Here is a 19,362-nt window from a genome sequence, read left to right as displayed (position 1 = left end):
AGGGCAGCCTGGGGTGCAGCCGCGGCCCGTGGGGGGCGAGGGGCTTATGTAGCGTTTACTGACAGGATTCGTAGGGCTGTGAGAGGAGAAACTGAGCAGACGAAGGAGGAAATGTGGCAAGAGCCTGTGGGTGCTGCAGGCAGGTATTTCTGAAGCAGCTTTACTCCAGTGCTGTTTGATGCGTGGTTGATCGGTTGGTTGCGGGCGTTCGTGACAGCCAAGTCCTCCCTCACGGGTCCCAAAGTGCTTTAGATGACTGAGAAGGTGTTATTTGAATGTATTACACGCTTAGGTGGGGAAAACTGCATTGGAAAGTTGACTACTACGGTTCTAGAAAGAAAATTAAAGGGAACTCTAAAATGTGGCTGAACAGCTTGAGAGGAATCTACATTGTTTATTAAACATAAAAATTAAAAGATATTCAAATAGTGATTTATTTATTTTCAAACAGTAACTAGATTTAGTTTTGGTGTACTCATGAATACAGATTCACAGGTGACATCAAGGGTCCCAGTGATACCGAAAAAGCCAGTCGAAGAAACTCTAAGACTCGATTTTGGAGTTTTAGAAAGCAGGCATTCTTTATTGTAGTGCTGGGTGTATGGGGGATCGCTCCACTTATTGTGCACACCGTCAGGCCTAATTGTGCAGGTTAAGTACATGTTCTACATACATATTCACTAGATTTCCAAGAAATGTTATACATATTCATTAGTTTTCCAGAGAAACTATTAGCATATGCAAATGTCTTTTACGAAGGCGCATTGAAGGTCTCTGGTGGTCTTCAGGAGTCCTCTGGTGGTCTTCCGTAGTCTTCCTCATTTGTCCGTTACTTGACCCTTCTGGATGATTCTGCGTAGTGTGATCTTCTGCATGTTTGATACATCTTATCTTAAAGAATGCTCGTTAGTGCTTCTATTATCTATGCTTACATTTTGACGTAATTCACATGGATACTTCTAAACGAAGTTACCTAAAAGGGTTAAAGTCCTTATCTTCTTCAGTGGGGGTTCATCTGGGATGGCCCAGAAACTGCAAGGCCATCCGAAAGCAATTTCTCACACGTTTTGCAACATACAGAACCTCCCATCCACCACTGATCAGCAAACAATCGGGCAAAGAAACAGCAACGCCATTGTACTCAGAAAAACATCCTGCATCACCAGTTGTTCAGATACCTTGCTGAGGTTATCTGTGCTAAGGAGGCTGTGGGGGCATTCCATGGGCACGTGTTGATAGATTCTATACCATTTTTGTGTAATTCACAGCCAAGAAATTAGGTAGCACTCTGGACTATTTGTGTCACAAAACAGGATACAGCTCTGCATGAATATTATGAGCTTGAAAGAACAGTTTGGTTGAATATTTATTTACATGTCATTTTTTACAATGGTAAAGCATCTTCAAAACAGATGCCTAACTTTGTTACAGTGAGTAATTCCTCTTTCAGAAGAACCGTTTGAAGTGAATAAGTCTAATTCACATGGCTGATTTCACAAAATGGGGTTTAGATCTTTTTATATGAAAACTACATTTTAAGCAAAATGAGGTAACTTTATCTTTTGAGCTAGGACAGCTGATTTGTTTCACAGAAAGACATTGTAGTAGAAGGCTTATGACTACTAATAAAGGAAGAAAAATCACCCCCAAATGTTTATATTGTCTACCACATACACCAAGGTTTTTGAAAAAAAAAAAAAAAAAAAAGCAATAATTTATTTCTTCTGAGGAGTAATTCATTTAATTGAATCATTGAATTAATCTTCTGTTTGTTATCATTTATTTATCATTGAATATTTGAACTAGAAATAAAGAAAAACAATTCCTTGTGCAGGGCACTGTAAAAAGCTATGGCAGCATTTAAAAATCTTGTGAAGTGAGAGTCTGTGTGACATGGGCATACCCAGAGAAAGGCAATAGAAGACCTGCAACTCAAGACTGAAGCAATGTGCTATTTCTTGGTGGGGCTGATGTTGTCCCTGTCTCTGGGGGCCATGCTTTCTAGGTGAGAGGTTGTTCTCCAGCCTCTTACCTGTGTTTTGACCTGACACTCCAGATGCAGCTGACCATCTATGTCTGTCACATGAGGTCTCTGAAAAAAAGCTTGCAGTGCTAAGTTGTCAGTGCTTGGAATACCAACAGAGCCTGTAACAGGAAGCGTAATTGGAGAGTGCTGAACAAGTCTCACGTGCAGAATAAAGAGTTCTGACACGAGTTCTGGAAGACGAGTTTCAGAATAGTTCATGAGTAACCCTTGATGAAGCCACCTTTCCTCGTTCACTCCAGTTCCTGAAAGAAACAGTAAACAAATGGGGTAGTTAATATCTGAAGTTTGTCCTCATTTCTGTACTCATCTGACACTTGCATTTCCTCCCACTGTTCCTTCTGCTCTGTTCATATGGAGATCATCTGGCCCCCACACTGCTAAGAAATCTCTCTTCTTCAGGACTCAATGTGGATCAAGGCAGCAAATTCATTGCTGATCAGATCAGTTTTACAGACTGGATAGCCTTAGCTTTTTCTAAGCTGGAAAAGAGTATGCTTGCTTAAACTATACTACAGTGGTGAAAAAAGGAGTTTTCAGACACACAGAATGAAATGGATAGCAAACTAAGGTTACCTTTCTCTTTTAAAAACTAAAACCACCCCTTCCTCCCTGCAAGCAGTGCTTGAATTGTTGTGGTTTGCTGGTGATTCAGTAATCAAAATCTTATTTCTAGTGTCTTTGTAGCAGACTGCACAGATCAGGAATTCAGTCACTGCGGTTAAATGTTCTTCCTGAAGCAGAAAACCATAACTAAGGGACTCAAATATGAAGAAAATTGAGGATGGAAGAAAAATGAAAAGCTAGAGCATACCTTTGTCCAAGGTTTTCATTCGTGTCTAACCTGCCCTGTCATATCTATCCTTCTAATTCTTTCAGGAGATGATAGAGGAATGTCCTCTCTGACTACGGAAAAGCACTCTCAAATTTCCGTGCCACTACTTGAAACATGGTGATGCTTTTAAAGCAGACATTTTCCATGGCCTTAACTGCTCACAGGTCTGTCCTAAAACTAAAGTAGCCACTGTGCATACCTAGTAAGTACTATTCATAAACATTTTTATAATGTTTGACCTTAAGAGTGACCTGAAGATTAATGGATATGTTGTATCAGTTTTAATGGGTCTCTTCTCCCTTGGATGCACACATGTGACTCCCATTAGCCTTAATGGGAGTTACATGTGTGCCTAGAGGTTAGATGAAGATCTCTGAAGGTGCTGTTATGCTCTGTTGTATTAACGATCTCATAATTGCTGAGGTGCTGCACCTTTGCATTGAAAGCAAACTAATTAAATCAGTCTAGTGCAAATTGGTATACTGGCATACCTGGCACGTATGTGTGTTTTCCTGTGAGTCCGTCAGTATGTAGAGGTAGAGGCTAAATCAAATGTGGAATTTAAATTTTATCTGTGACTTGGCTTCCTTTTTAATGTTTTTTTTTTTAATCCAAAATGATTTCATGAATTTGATTCCTAAGAAGGATGACTGTTCGTGCCAATACAGAGGAAGAAGCTGAATGCGGTGTTTTATTTTATCATTAAAGCATGTATTGAGAAAAGTGACTGAATTGATTCTTATTTTTGATGTTCCAAATCATGCACTTTGAAAAAGGCAGTTAGGTCTAGAGGATTAACATGAAGCTTGATGTTGAATTTTAATTATGGCTTTGTTACTTGTTTCTTCCAAGTGCCTTTAGACAAAGCACTTCACCTTTCTTTGATTACCCGGTATGTAAAATACCTGCTTGCTTCTTAGTGTTGTAGACATGAATTAATATCTGTTCTGTGCTTTGAAATCTTAAGATTGGTACATCCAACTGTATTTTGCTGGCATAATCATGACAGCACAGGAGGAGAAAAAAATTTTAGTATGTACCCGATATAGCCACCAGAAGCCCTGGTGGAGATACAGATCTGTTGAGAGAACTGATTCTGTTCCATAGTTTATGGTGTATAAGGTAGTGCACTGGTACTGAAAAATATTTGGTATGTTTTTTGGTGCAAGAGATTGTACAATGGGCAAATTTGCATTGTATAGACATTAGATACTTTTATCAGTCAAAATAATGATTAGAATTTGACTGTCACTGTGAAAATTTGTGTGCTGTATTCCGTGACTATTTCCATATGTTTGAAAATCAACAATGATGTAGTCTTCTTTGAAGATATAAATTTGAGGAAAGAATGAATGTTAATATTTACATTCTGGAGGAAGAGAAGGGTTTATGTGGTAACCTCCACATTTAAAGTTGTCTGGTTGGTTGTTTTTTTTCTTTTGTCAGATTAAGGTATTATATAAACTCAGTTTTGTGATTTAGTTTTGCTGTTCGTGAAGTAACAGATCTTGCATCCTTTCTGGTTTTGCCCTTATGTGGTTCTTGGTCTCTGATAGAAAGCAGCAAATTTCCACTGAGACTGTGATGGTAATGTCTTCAGCTCTGTAATTTGAAATACCTGGAAAAATCTTGTGAATGGTTTTGTAAATATACTTCCTTACATTTGACTCCAGGGTATAGAATATGTGGTAGAGTTTGATCAAAATTTTCTTCCTCACATGAATTTCAAACATTAATTTCCTTGGGTTTTTAGTAATTTGTGATTATTTCTCCATTACTCTTTCCATCTAAATAAGACATAATTATTCTTATCAGTGTTATATTAAGGCTATGTAGAATATTGTTAAAGTTGAAAATTAAAACAAAATTTAGCTCATTTCAGTTTTTATATGTATACTTATCCATAAAAAAAAAAAGGAACAGGTCTATTTTTTAGCCCTGGCAAACTGCATACCTTTAATTTCCAAGTTTTCAGGTGTGTTTCTATGTACTTGAGGTTCTTTGTCCTAAATTTTGCTTTGATGGCTGTGATGGGTTGACCCTGGCTGGATGCCAGGTGCCCACCAAAGCCATTCTATCACTCCCCCTCCTCAGCTGGACAGGGGAGAGAAAACATAACAAAGAGCTTGTGGGTCGAGATAAGGACAGGAGAGATCACTCACTAATTACCGTCACGAGCAAAACAGACTCAGCTTGGGAAAATTTAACTCACTTTATTACAAATCAACCAGAGTAGGGTAATGAGAAATAAAACCAAATCTCAGAACACCTTCCCTCCACCCCTCCCTTCTTCCCGGGCACAACTTCACTCCCGGATTCTCTACCTATCCCCATCAGCGGCACAGGGGGACGGGGAATGGGGTTTATGGTCAGTTCATCACACGTTATTTTCTGCCGCTTCATCCTCCTCAGGAGGAGGACTCATCACACTCTTCCCCTGCTCCAGCGTGGGGTCCCACCCATGGGAGACAGTCCTCCATGAACTTCTCCAATGTGGGTCCTTCCCACGGGCTGCAGTTCTTCATGAACTGCTCCAGCATGGGTCCTTTCCACGGCGTGCAGTCCTTCAGGAGCACACTGCTCCAGTGTGGGTCCCCCACGGGGTCACAAGCCCTGCCAGAAAACCTGCTCCGTGGGCTCCTCTCTCCACAGATCCGCAGGTCCTGCCAGGAGCCTGCTCCAGCGTGGGGTTCCCATGGGGTCACAGCCTCCTTTGGGCACCCACCTGCTCTGGGATGGGGTCCTCCATGGGCTGCAGGTGGATATCTGCTCCACCGTGGACCTCCATGGGCTGCAGGGGGACAGCCTGCCTCACCATGGTCTTCCCCACGGTCTGCAGGGGAATCTCTGCTCCGGCACCTGGAGCACCTCCTCCCCCTCCTTCTTCACTGACCTTGGTGTCTGCAGGGTTGTTTCTCTTAAATGTTCTCACTCCTCTCTCTGGCTGCCGTTTACTGTCTATCCCAACTTTTTTGCTTCTTAAAAATGTTATCACAGAGGCGTTACCACTATCGCTGATGGGCTCGGCCTTGGCCGGCGGCGGGTCCATCTTAGAGCCGGCTGGTATTGGCTCTCTCTCGAACACAGGGGAAGCTTCCAGCAGCTTCTTACAGAAGCCACCCTTGTAACCCCCCCCGCTACCAAAACCTTGCCACACAAAGCCAATACAATGGCATACTGTAAACTCCCAGAGACAGGGATTGTGTCCTATGTATTTTTATAGTACCAAGCACCTGCCCTCTCCTGAAGGAAGCTTCTACTGGAAGAAAAAAAAAAAAAGTCTATTTTTGCTATTATTTATAGACCTGTTTTTTAAGCAGAATAAGCAACATCTTCAAAAGGATTTAGATGTTTTTTTCTTTTTCCAGCATAACTATGCTTATATTATTTTTTACAGTATACTGGTTGACTGAGAGTGAGTGATTTTATTCTATCCCCAATATTTTAAGGGTGATTGAATACTGGAGCAGGTTGCCCAGACAGGTTGTGGAGTCTCCATCCCTAGAGATAGTTAAAACTCAACTGGACACAGCTCTTAACAACCTGCTTTGAGTGGGGGGGTTGGACAAGATGACCTCCAGAGTTCTGTTCCAACCTCAATCATTCTGTGATTCTGTAATTTGTGTAGTTACCTTGTCGAGACTCTTTCATTGTAGACCAGCTTTCAAATACCAGTTCAAATGTTTAAAATGGTAATTGAGATCGAGTAGTTTTATTTCCCTGTCTTAAGTTAAAAAGCACATAAACAGAAGCAGTTAGCATAACATGGTTGGCCACATGGAATGTTACAAGGCTGAGCAATGGAATATATACAATGCACTGTGCTGAGTAGATTACAGTTTTCTCGTAACGGAAAGACTGTATACAGTACCAATATGCATGGTGCCTTTTTTTTTTAGCCTTATTTGATATACTACCTAAGTAAATATTGTAATAAATATAAATTGCATTAATTACCTATGTTTAATTTTTATGTGTAAACTCTTGATTGCCTTACAAATCACTTTTATAGTAAGTATTCATCATTTTAACATGAATGAAATAGTCAGACCTTATAAGAGATTTTTTTGAGATATGATAGTTACATTTTAACTGAGTCATAAAAACATTAGGTGGTTTACTGGGAAGTTAAGGTGTTGAAGCTGAGAACAAAAGCAAGGTATTGGGATTTTTTTTAGTTATAGCCTGTTTTTGAAAACTACTGTTGAGTAGTTCTCTACAGAATTTAGTTCTAATGCTGGTATACTGAGGTTTACTGTAGCCAGCTGTTTACCTCAGTTCTGTAAAAAGGTAGCTGGGTTGGTAAACTAAAGCACGAGCTTGCATTTTAGCCTCTCTGTTTCATAGTACTGTGCCTTCACTAACAGTTGTAAGCTTTAGTGTTCTGAAAACTGGGATGATTTAGGCATTGGCACCCTTGACTTTTGACTGTAGGTATTACTGAAACAGTGCAAGTGGAAAACAGATTGGTGATACCATCTCAGTAGCAATTCGTTTGAACTTGCCCCAAGCGGAAAAGAGATTGGTGATATCATCTCAGTAGCAATTTGTTTGAACTTGCCCCCAAAGCTCTTGAGGATTTTAGAATCTTGTCAATCATTAGGTAGTGTTCCATAAAGTTGTTGTGTATGCCAAGTATAAAAAGTCACTGATTATGCCCGTGAAAAAGGTCTGCTACACTGCATGTGCCCAAATAATGGCAAGTATGCTAATAAATCACTCTAATGATTCCTATATGAAATTAATAATGGAAAAAAAAAAAAAGACATGAAAACCTAACGCTGCTTGTGGTAATCTGTACTTTTTATTACCTCTGTTTGCACACTTCAAAGATGGAAGAAAATGGATGGTTAAATTTTTTAGTGTTCTATGGAGAGATTGATTTGATATGCTTTCTCTAGCTTGTGTTGAACCCAGGTGGAAAAATCAGTACATTAGTACAAAATTTGCAGACCTCAAGGTGTGCATGGGAACAGGCTAAAAAGAGCTTGTCTTGACTTACTCTTCTATTTTTTTATAATAAAATTTAAATTTCATCTGTCCTTTTATTTGTGTTCAGTTTTGCAATGGGACAAGAAACAGAGTCCAGCTCTGCATTCTTTTATGAGTGAATAGTTTGTCCACTTCAGTTCATTCTACAGCTAATGTCACAGAAAAATGCTGTAGGAATTCAGTGCTCTTTAACTCAATTTTCATAAGCCACAGTTATTCATAGCTGGGATAAAGGGACTAATCTGATTCTTAATGAAGGTATGTGATGGATAAACAGGAGTATTTGTTGGGTTTTGTAGGGTACATATTAATAATGATTTCATCACCCTGATACAGACTTTTCAGATTATGGTTTATTTCAAAGTAGAGGAGATTATCACCAAACATTTCTTTGGCATGTAATGAAAGAAAAAATTTCATTTGACTGTTCATGTACTTATATATGCAAAATCATCTAAGTTATGCAGATGCCTAAAAGCAGAAGCAGAACTGGATTTGAGAGGAAACTTGTGTTGTATTCTGATATCAACAGCAACTTAGATCACATTGGTATCACATCAGAATAATGTTTTACAGCCTCTGCCAATTTAAAAATCAAATTGATGCTAGATTTGTATAGAACAACATGTTTGACTGACAGAAAAGGCTGTTATAGATGGATGTGATGTTCTATCCTTGTATCACAAGGGTTTTGACTGACAGTTTAACAATAGTACACTTTCTATGCCATATATTCTAAATGATTATTATTACAGGACAAAATATTTTTGCACTTGCTGTATATAGATAACATGTACACTTTTTGTGTAATAACATTCAAGAAGAGAGGGTTTCTTTTACGTCTTAAAGATGATGACAATTAATGAAGGCTCTGTCTGACACTTACAACCAATGTCAGGGATTGCTATTGTGGTGCATGCTAATGTAAAAACTATTGGGGTACTTAGCTCCCAGTGAGGGATCAGCGTAACTCTTGTCACATGCTATATGGTGGATGAAATAAATCTCCTTGGAGAGCAATAGAAGTATTTCTTAAACTGAAGAGTACCCATTCTGTCGTATAAACTCTCTTTTGAGCTTTGCAGTTCTTTGCATCACTGTAAAATATAGTTTTAATCTGAAAAGTAACTGTTTAAAATGGTACCTATTAATGCAACAAATTTGCTTTCTGTGCTTTGCAGTCAACGTTTCTCTGATACGAGACCTAAGATTCTTCTTCAGAACAACAGCTAGAGATAAGCAAGGTACACAGTTTTTCTTATTTGGGTCTCTCTCTCATTTTCTTCTGGGGAGACCATCTTTTAGTAAGTATCCTTCTCATTTTAAGATTACCACTTTATATTCTTGGCATCCTTTGTCCCTTTAGATCTTCGCAGCGCTATGTACACTAACTTGATTCTCAAAGCACAGGTGTCTCCTACATTGTGTAGGTTTTTATGAGAGCAGGGACACTACAGTGTGTCTATATTATATTTGATGATAATACAAAGATCAACATTAAAATCTAAACTTCTCTGGAAACTTCAGTTTAGTGTTGCATGCAACTAAGGAAGAAGGCATGCTCTTTCATGACCCTCCCAATGAAAAATAATATAAAAAAATTTGAATGAAAAAAATGGGGCCACATTCATCAAAACAGGTCACCCTCTTATCTTTCTGATTATCTAGAATGGGAAAACATGATAAATACAAAGATTGCTTTTACTACATTGATTTTTTTTTTTTAAATTGGCTTACTGTGAAGGATATTTTTCTTAAATGACTTTGTATTTGGTAAGGGAATTAAATAGATTAATTTTTTCATCTCATTATGTACGATCAGAGGGATCTTGGTATCTCAGGCTTATTCAGTAAGATTTTATTTTTCTGTGGAAGGACAAATTCAGCATATGTTTTATCCAGCAACAGGATTATTTATTGGCTTGGGGCAGTGATGGTGATATTTCCTGCAAAGCACTAAAAAGATCTTTAAAAAATATTTACCCCGTTACTGGTGGTGCCAGCTCAACTCTTTGTCAGTTTTAGATATAATACTAGTGCTTCTCCAGCAGTGATTTATGACATGAAGGAAGGGATAGAAGTAATTTGGGAAATAATATTATCCAGTTAGAAAACGATCACTCAGAAAAATTGTAGTTTTATCAATATAAACTGCTAAGTTTTTAAGTGAAGCCAACTAAAAAAAAAATTCCATGATGTGGAATTATATTGATCTTCCCATAGTTCATTGTGATAATACAAACATCTGTTATTTAATTTGAGAGTACTAATGATAATAATCTGTATAGAGGGCAACTTCTAGAGGTTGTTAAAGCACATGCTTTGCTGACCACTGAAGACTGTTGAGATTGTAAACTCAGACTGAGTTCTAGTTTCTGAGCAGGATGTATTATATTGGTACAGAATTGGACTCTGCTTCCTCTCAGCTGACCCCATCTGTCTATGTCCCTCTTGTTTAACACAGCTTTTCTTTCCCTGGCATCTTTCCTCATCTTGCTTAACCCATACCCTCACCTTACGTTCTGTCCTGACTTTGATAATTGTCCTTCATGAGCAAGTACAGGTCTATAACTGTCTCATCTTAGTTTCTCCCCCTTCTGCTGTTTAGTTTGTTTTTTTTTTTTCCCTCTGACCTTTTGTATCATTGTTCCAGTAGCAGTTGTCTGTCTAATCTACCTAATTGTCTTTGGTCTTTCTTCCCTCTTTTATGCTTCTCTCATCTGTGAACTCTCAGTGCTCAATTAGTGAAGGAACAAAAGGCACAGAAGGAAATGTTCCCTTGCTGTCTATTCTTGTCTTTGGCATTGTAACAGCCTGGAACAGAGGCAGCTACAAAGGGCTGGATTAGCTCCTTCATCTCCAGTTTGGAGAATAGTCAGTGGCGATACTTTATTTTTTTTAAGAGACTTTTGCTTTTGGAATGAACTTTCTCCTGAGCATATGCAAAATATAATTTGCAGAGATTCACAACTTGGCCAAAGGTGGGAGAATTTCTGCAGGGTTCATGAAAGCACAGTATTGAGATAGTTCTTCCCATATGCCTTATTTCAAACCTTTGTGTTAAATTGTGATGAGGTTTACACTTCTAAGCAAAACATTTCCTCACTTTTAATAAGGACAAAGCATTTCCTATGTACTTCATTTTTGAAGTGGATGCAACATTTTTTTGACATCCATATGTGTAATTCTTTCCCTGGCTTAACAAAAATGAAAGGTGCACTCTGGGACAAGCATAAAAACGTGCGAGCCAAAAAGTAAGGATTTGTCACTTGGGGAGCTGAAATACTAGGGTTTAGAATTGGGTAAAGTCTGATGTCTTTAAACATTTGCTGTACAACAAACACCACTTATAAATATCTGCGAGGGAAACGTATACACATTTGTCAAGTTACCTTATTTTTCTAATTTAAAAAAAAAAAAATTAATCTCCTTAGCAGAGACATTTCCTCTCAGAATAAAGACCTGATTCTAGAGTCTCACAGATAATATTTAATTTGCGAGATAGCGTAATGAAAATATGTTAATAGCTTTTTCAGTAAGTTAATAGCTTTCAAGTTCATACTAATTAGTTTGTTAAAATATTCTATTGGTAAAATACTTCTTTTTTTTTTTCTTCCCAGCAAAAGTTAAAAATGTAGCACAGTCTTACAGGGACCATCTTGCCAATAGTAAAGGCAGAATGAGAGTAGTATCAAAATTGTTAGAAAAAAATAATTAGCAAGTGAGTGATGAAGGAAGCTGCCATAATTGGCATCAAAGATAATTTTCTGTCATTTTACAGCAAAATCTGAAAGAGGTAGGAGTAGGTCTTGCAGAGAAAGTAAGCATTCTTGGGAACAAGGATGTGAAGGCAAACTTCCCATGGTGGCATACTTGGTCCCAGGTGTCTTACATTCCTGACTACCTACAGCAGCAGCTGCAGGAACGGTGAGTGGTACCCCATTTTCTGCCCATCCTTGGTGGCTAGAGCGCCATGGAATTAAAGTGTATGTCTTCACGTTGAGAAGATAACCCATATCTCTCATTTTCTATGTTAATGCTCTGTTGTTAGAGCAGTGCAATACTTTGTTCAGCAAGAAGTAATGAAGTATGTTTTCTTTGATTTTTTTTTTTTTTTTTTTTTGGTATCATATGTCCCTTACATCCTGCCGTTGTAAAATCCAGCTTTTTGCTATCTCCCTCTTTCTTTGGGATCTTTTAGTAGTACCCTTGGTTCTCCCTAGGCCTTTCTAAAGCAGTAGTACCCCTTATATCACTATACATTCAGTCCTCTTATATCCTTTGAATCCCACTGCAGTTTTTCACATTTCTTTCTCATGTCCTTTTGAAAACACATGCTTGTAGTACCTTCAGCTTCCTTTTGCTTCTGTTAGCTGGGCGAAAAGCATCATGTGCTCTGGCTTATTCCAAACAAAGCTTGTGCTTATTCCAAAGAATGCATGTGCTGAATGGCCTGCTGGCTGTTGTCAAAGTGAATAACATGTGAAGTCTCCCTGTTCTACCGTCAGTCAGGGATTTAATAGAGATTATTCCTACCTTTCTATCTCCTGGCCTTCCCCATTTACTGAGTACCACAACAGCTGTTATATCTTTGGGAACTCAGTCACTCTCAAATTTGGTAGAACTACGTCACTGGATTAAAATTTAAGGTAATACAGTCAGTGAGACAATCTAGAGTTGGGGAATTTTACTTGAGATAATTTATTGCAAACCAACATGAATCTCTGATCACTGTTTTGAGTGTTGAGAAGAAGAAAATGACAAGCAATTAGACACACACTTCCATAAACATCTGGTGCCTCCCCGCTCCAGTCCAACTGCACTTATTTTGCCATGAGTTGTACTCAGTCCATGCAAACACTTCCGGTATGGCGATGGGCAGCCAGGAGGATGAGGTGGTCTGTGTGATGGCTCCTGTCTGCTAGTCTGTGTCAGTGATTCCTGTGTGGATCACCTGTATGCCAACAGTCCCTTAGGGGTCTTCCTGCCCTGCTGTGGGTCGCTAGTGGCTACAGTCCTTCAGGGGTGTCCCTGCCCTTCTGTGGGTCACCCGTGGCTGCTGTCCCTCAGGGGTGTCCCTGTCCTGCTGTGATTTGCCCACAGTCACAGCTCCTTGGGCACGTCCCTACTGCCTTTTGGCTTGGCATGCCCCATCCCCACCAAGTGTATTTCCAGCCCCTCACACCTGCCTCTGTCTTAAATATGTCTGAGCAGGGATGCTGTGTGCTCCTCTGGTAGACCAAAGTTTTTTCCACCATTTTTACCTCATCTGGGACAGCCTGGAGCCAATTTTGACTGGCACATGGGCAGTTCATGACCTCTTCCCGTATAGGTCATCGCTGCAGCTCCTGCTACTTAAAGCCTATAAAATTTGCTCATTTACAGCTAAGTAAAACAAGATGAATGAATAGACAGATAACGTGTACCTCTTGTTTCCATACAAAACTATGGAGAAAAAAGGAGGCCACTAACTTTTCCTCTGCTGTTTTTTTTCATAGAAGGCAAGGTATTTGCATTATCATTCATGGGATGAATGAGATGCTTACTACGAAGGAAGAATTTTTTTCAGTGAATTTTAGTCTTATATAGGCATCTATTAGGAGTGTTCCTTTTAGAGTGGCATTAGATAGGAAAGACCAGCAGAGAAATTGCATTTTATGTCCTGTCTCTCTTACATTTTTAATTAGTGGTTCTTCTTTCTTACAGTACAGCTGTTATAATTCCTAATTAAGCAATTAACTGTACTTGTTGGGTAAAAAAAAAATAATTAATTTTGAGACTTACATTTGGTTCATAGTCCCTAGGAATATGAAGATCTGGTCAACGTGAATTTTCTTGTTAGAATTCCAGCTTTCTATTCATTCAGACGTCTCTCAAATGGCCTACTTTATTCTGACTAATGTAACACTTCAGAAAATGTCCTTGCTGTCTCTGAACAGAGTGTCTCATTTTTACATTGGTTACAATTGGTTAGGTCACTCTGCTTTTATATTTTTATCCTAATAGCATTTTTCTTCTTGTTCTGGAAAATAATTTCCTGGCTCCATACTTTGTTGAAAGTATTTCTTTCTGTTGATCGTCATAAGGTTTCAGCATTTTTGCAGTGATTTAATCTTCAAGCATAAGTCTGTATAATTATCAGTTTCATGTAAAATCTGGTTTGGTCAAACACGATACTGTTTTAGCTCACTTGTAGGAAATTTATAGAATCCAATGTTGTATAGAATGTCGATTTTTAAAATATTAATTTAATAATTATTCATTATTTACTTTAAACTATGTTGGTGTTTTGCAAAGGAGACAAAATCCTGGTCACATGGGGAAAAGGATGGAGCTGTAGAAAAGTATAAATATTATATTTTCACTGTGAGTTAGAAAAATAATTTCACTTCTTCCAGTCTTTGTGGCAGTCATGAGTTTATGGAAGAAGTTGAATGAGGCAAAGAAGTTTGTATAGCAAACAGGGTTAGAATTGTACAAGGAGTTAAAATTTGTCTTGGTAAGCTTCCAAAAGCTATACCCTAAAGGAAACCGTGTTGTTAGTATGTTACAGAACCTTTAACCTGTGGTTCAGTCTAAACTTCTAATAAAAGTAAGAAAGCTTGCCCTTTTCCTCAGCAGTTCCTTGGGGCTACATTTTAAACATTTTGATTCTGTTTAGTTGTTTTTATTTCAATACATATTAACTTAAGTGGGCATGCTTATTATGACAATTAGGAAAAAAAAGTGATAAAAAATCTTGTTAAAATGAGGAACAAATGAGTATTTTAACTCATTTAACTCATGGTCAAAATTTTGAAAAAGGTGATCCCTTTTTAATGTTATGGGCTTAATCTTTCTTTTATTTTCAATTCGTGTGCAAATAAGACTATTTCAGTTCTGCATAAATGATCTAAGTGATGAAAATAGAGTTTTGCTTCAAACAGCTGAATATTTTGAAAGAATCCAGTGATGAAGTTGCTCAGTCCGATGATATGTTTTTGAAAGCAGACTAGATAACTAATGTAAGATCATTTTTTCCAGCTTTATGGCTGCATGTTATTCTACCTTTTTACTCCTGTGTTCAATATGTATTTTTTGCCCATATGTTTCTCCATAAGCTTTGGGTTTACTGATTCTCCAAAATACTTGTGAAATTGGGTTAATATTCTCTTCCTCAGCCCACCATGACTGAGAGAAACTAGAAAGCTGATGTAATTAAAGAAGTTTAAGAAAAGAGTTAATTAAAACTTAGAGAAACCTAAAGGATATTTCTGATACTTGTGTTTGGTAGAAGGCTAAGCAGATTGATGCGTGGTAGGTGAGGTTAGGGAGATTTAGATAAGACTTAATTTTATAGTCAGGGTACTTAACCAGTGGAACAAATGGTGTAGGAATATGATGGGCTCTTTAGAGCCTGAAGTCTTTTAAATTGGAATTGGAGGTCATTTAATACAATAAACTGTTGCTTTAGCAGGAGTTTATAGATTTAATTTGGAATCATATAATTCTGTTTTCTGTGTTATTCAGGAGGTCAGCATAGATGATCATAACGTTTTTCATAGCCTTCGGTTCTATAAATCTACAATTTGAGCTTTTACCCATGTGAGAAAGAGCAAAATACTGGATTAGCAAGGAAGGTAAATGAAGAACACAGTAGACCTGAACATGAATGATACTGTGACAGAAGACCTGTCATTCATTTATTAGATATCTACTCAGAACGATGTTCCATAGGTATGGCACTCAATTAGCTAATGGGAGAAAGATGTTCACATTGAAAATAGTAGGTAGGAGGGGATTTTAAAAGCCTATCTGCAGCTTGCAGTGCAAAAGTAATTAGCCTATGTGGAATGTGCTGTAAGTGAAGTTATTCTGTTATTAGGACTGAAGCTAGTGTTTCTGTATAGTATTTTAATATGCCATGTAAATGTATAGCTGATTTAGTACTAGTTCAGTAGTTTCTAACATTAATACTGCATTGCATGGCCTCAGTGTACCCTTGGAGTTGCAGTTGGCTTTCTTGGAAGGATTTTATTTTTGAGGAATTTCTCCTATTTGAAAGAAATGACAATTAAATGTATAATGCATTTTGATTTGTTTTGGAGCAACTGTATTAATATTTTGCTAGGGAGTTTTTGCTTTTAACTAGATTTCATTAGTTTAGTTTCTTAATGGATTTTGTGCCTATGTTGTCTCTGACAGACAAATTCACTTTAATTACTGCTGGTCAAGTCAATAGAAAAGTAACCAGCTAAAAATAATGCTAACATTAGTTTGCATGACTCTGCCTCTCATATTTTGACTTGTGTGCAGTTGGTAGATGTATAGACTACCATTACAGTTAACCATACCTGTTTTATCTTTTTAGTGGGAAAAGGTTTGATTGTGAATGTAAGGTGACCACTCCAGCACCTCTTTAGCCCCTTCAGTATATCTTTCTCTAATAATACAGCAAAGTACCTGGGCTGCAGATGGAAAGAAGTCACTTGCTCCATCCTTCATTTACAGCCTGAGCATGTCTGCTTTTATCAGGGCATTTGCATGGTATGGTGAAACCTTTGCCTTGTTTCCTGTGGATAGGTATACAAAAATGACCACCTTACTGAAAGATGGGAAGCCTGGCCTGTCAGTTCACAGTGCAACAACAGATAGGAAGGATGGGAGTGTGAAGTAAGGGAAAAGAGGTTGATGCTAAGTATTGGCATCATTGAACAGTGCTTCATCTTCATCCTATGTCATTCTTCTATGCTGAGAAAGAGAGAAATGCTCCTGTCCTCCTTGGGAGGTGCCTTCATTCTCCTAAAATGGAAGTCAGTGGCAGTAGAGATTAGAGGCAGCTATCCGAGCCCTCGAAAAGGAAGCAGCTGTCAGCTGCAAGCAGCAGCATCTTTTCAAACAACTGCTTCCTCCTCTTGGAGGCGGCAAGAGTTGATAGTCAGCCAGGTCTTGCAGCTTCTCAACCATGTATACTTATGCATAAAGCAGAATGTGAATATGGGGTAACGGGTGGGTTTAGAACAGTCTTCTGTAAAAACAAACAAACAAACAAAGGTCTTGACTTGCATTTGCATGAAGGTAGTAATGCTTACCTCTACATTTAATTGTAATGTGATTTCCTCAAATGAAACTTCCAAAATGAATAGCTAAAAACCCAGGAATCTAAAAAGTAACTGAAATATCATGCACGGGCAAATTGTTCTTCATCTGAAACAAATTTTATCATGCTTATGAGTTACTAGATAGAGTATGCTATCCAGGTACCGTATAATTTGTTGGAGTTTTCTTTAGCTCTAGCTCTGTGTTGTGTAAATTCTAGCTGAGCTGACAAGTAGCGTATCACTCAGCCACGTCTGATGTTTCTACCCTGGGACCGTTTTCTAGAGCTGTAGGAGATAGCTTTGCCAGCTGATGGGGACAGCTGAAACTCCTCTAAAGCTAATGCCCTTGCATACATGTGTTGATCTGGGTAAGTTTAAAGTTAGATCTGTGAGGTGACTCATATTTTGATGTCAAAAGGTATTTTTTTTTTTGCTTGTTCTTAATTTACTGTTTACTTAGTGATATCCAGTGCTTGCCTTTGGTGCTGCTTAATACTTTCTCCACACAGTGACAAGATGCGCTTCTACTATTAGCTGTTTATGCTTTTTGCCACTAATGTATTGTAATGGTGGGGGTGGGGGTGGAAGGTGTTGGTAATGGATTTGGGAAGATAATGCACCACATAAACAAACAGTTTGCCTGTTTTAACCCCGAAGTCTGGAAAAATTTAAAATGTAAAAAATGTTAAAAAAAATTCCAAAAATAAAAACTTCTTATAGGTCCCTCCATTTAAAGGTCAAATAGCATGAATACTCAAGGTTAAATCTTAATTTAAACTTTAAAATACATTTTGAATTTGCCAGTTAACTTATACATATGTAAGTAACATACATATATTCATCATCTTATATGGATACACTATTTCTGTGATTTACACTTGGAATTCAGGGTGTATCAATGAGATAGTCAAAGATTGTGCTGCTTTCTATGAAGCAAAATCAAGAGTGGATGCAGCATGGTATTTTTATTCTTTAGTGTCAAAACCAGGCATGGCTAGTGGATTTATTATAATTTCTGTGTTTAAAATGTTGACATTTGTTGTTCTTCCTAATATGCTAAAACCAAGATAAACAATTTTCAAGAAGTACTTAATCTGTGGCATGCAAAGCCACAGAGTTTCTGCTGCATGTTGCCGTATGTTGTTAGTAGTTAAATTTTTTTTTGTTTGTTTACTTATCTTTTGTAAGCCATCATTTCCATATTACATGGTGCTTCTCTCAGAATGATTCCTGGCACACATAATTAACAGTATGAAGTAACTGGGAATAAGTACTGTTAAAAAACAATATAACATCCCAGTTATTTTGCTTTCATTTACCTTTCAAAGGTGGTAATATAGAAAAGATAAATTCTGTCATTTTGGATTTTAATTTTTATTCAGTTTTAGTTTATTTGGTATTTTTATAGCAGTTTGGTTTAGTAAACTTCTTGTTGTTTTGTGCAGATAGTAAAAGCTTTTCTACCTGTATTGCTTTTCTTTTAGGACAATCACAAGATTTATTTTAGCAGTTCTAATGTTTCTCTATTTCAAACATAATAGTAGAGATAACCTCATTGTGTACCTCTTTTGTCAATTTTTTAGTATTAACTTGAGACTTTATTCTGTATTTTTTCACATCACACATCTCATCTTTTTGATACATTTTTTAAAGTAGTATTTTTTTATGCTTTCAAATGGAAGTAGGAAATATTTTTTATCAATTGCCCTTAGATATAAATGATATATGTGTGTAATTAAGTTGAATATTTTAGGTATTTAGTTAAATGTGCAATACTGTTTAGAAAATACAATTTTTTTTTTTTTTTTTTTTTTTGGTGCTTTGCCCTGTGTGAGAGGAGTATGTAACATTAATTTATACTTACAGAGAAAACAAAGTGTCTTGAGATGTATGGGAGCATCCCTGTTTTAAAAATGTGGAATTTAGACCAGATACAATAAAGACTGTGGCTATATATATCCTAAATTTATAACTATTGCATATCTTTATAAGTCTATGTATGGATATTTTTATTCTGGAATAAGCATGGCCATAGGCAAACTTCTAGTGATATAAATCCATTGGTAAATTACATTATGTAAACCAGTTGGAAGTACACGTGCCATGTGCAAACTTCTGTGCACTATGCCAGGAAAGGATCTAAGTTGGCCTATGCTAACAGGTTAATTCTCCCTTTGTGAATATAAAAGGAAGAAAAGTGGAAAACAATGTAAAAAGCATGTTAACATTGCTATAAAAAGTAAAAAGCATCAATTTTTTTTTAAATTTTACCTGCTCTACAAAAAGACAATAAAATCATGACTTGATTTTATAGTACTTAATTCAGTATTTTGAAAACTTTTAAAAATAAAGCCTTTATATTTAGGAAATTGAAATCAATCAATTCAAAATCCATAGATTTGAACTGTTAT

General features: G+C 37.4%; 2 long non-coding RNA genes across 2 annotated transcripts in view; both read left to right on the top strand.

Moving 5' to 3' along the window:
- Positions 1-19,362, top strand: part of LOC121233241 — an 81,248-nt gene that overhangs the window by 382 nt on the left and 61,504 nt on the right. The window lies entirely within an intron of this gene.
- Positions 710-15,992, top strand: LOC115340363. Its single transcript, XR_003923030.2, has 3 exons — positions 710-981; positions 4,458-4,460; positions 15,982-15,992. It is a non-coding gene; the product is annotated as an uncharacterized LOC115340363 (long non-coding RNA).

This window comes from Aquila chrysaetos, chromosome 4, assembly GCF_900496995.4.
Source record: "Aquila chrysaetos chrysaetos chromosome 4, bAquChr1.4, whole genome shotgun sequence".
NCBI lineage: Eukaryota > Metazoa > Chordata > Aves > Accipitriformes > Accipitridae > Aquila > Aquila chrysaetos.
The sequence above is the reverse complement of the archived record's forward strand: the minus strand, read 5'-3'. Positions and strand labels throughout refer to the sequence as shown.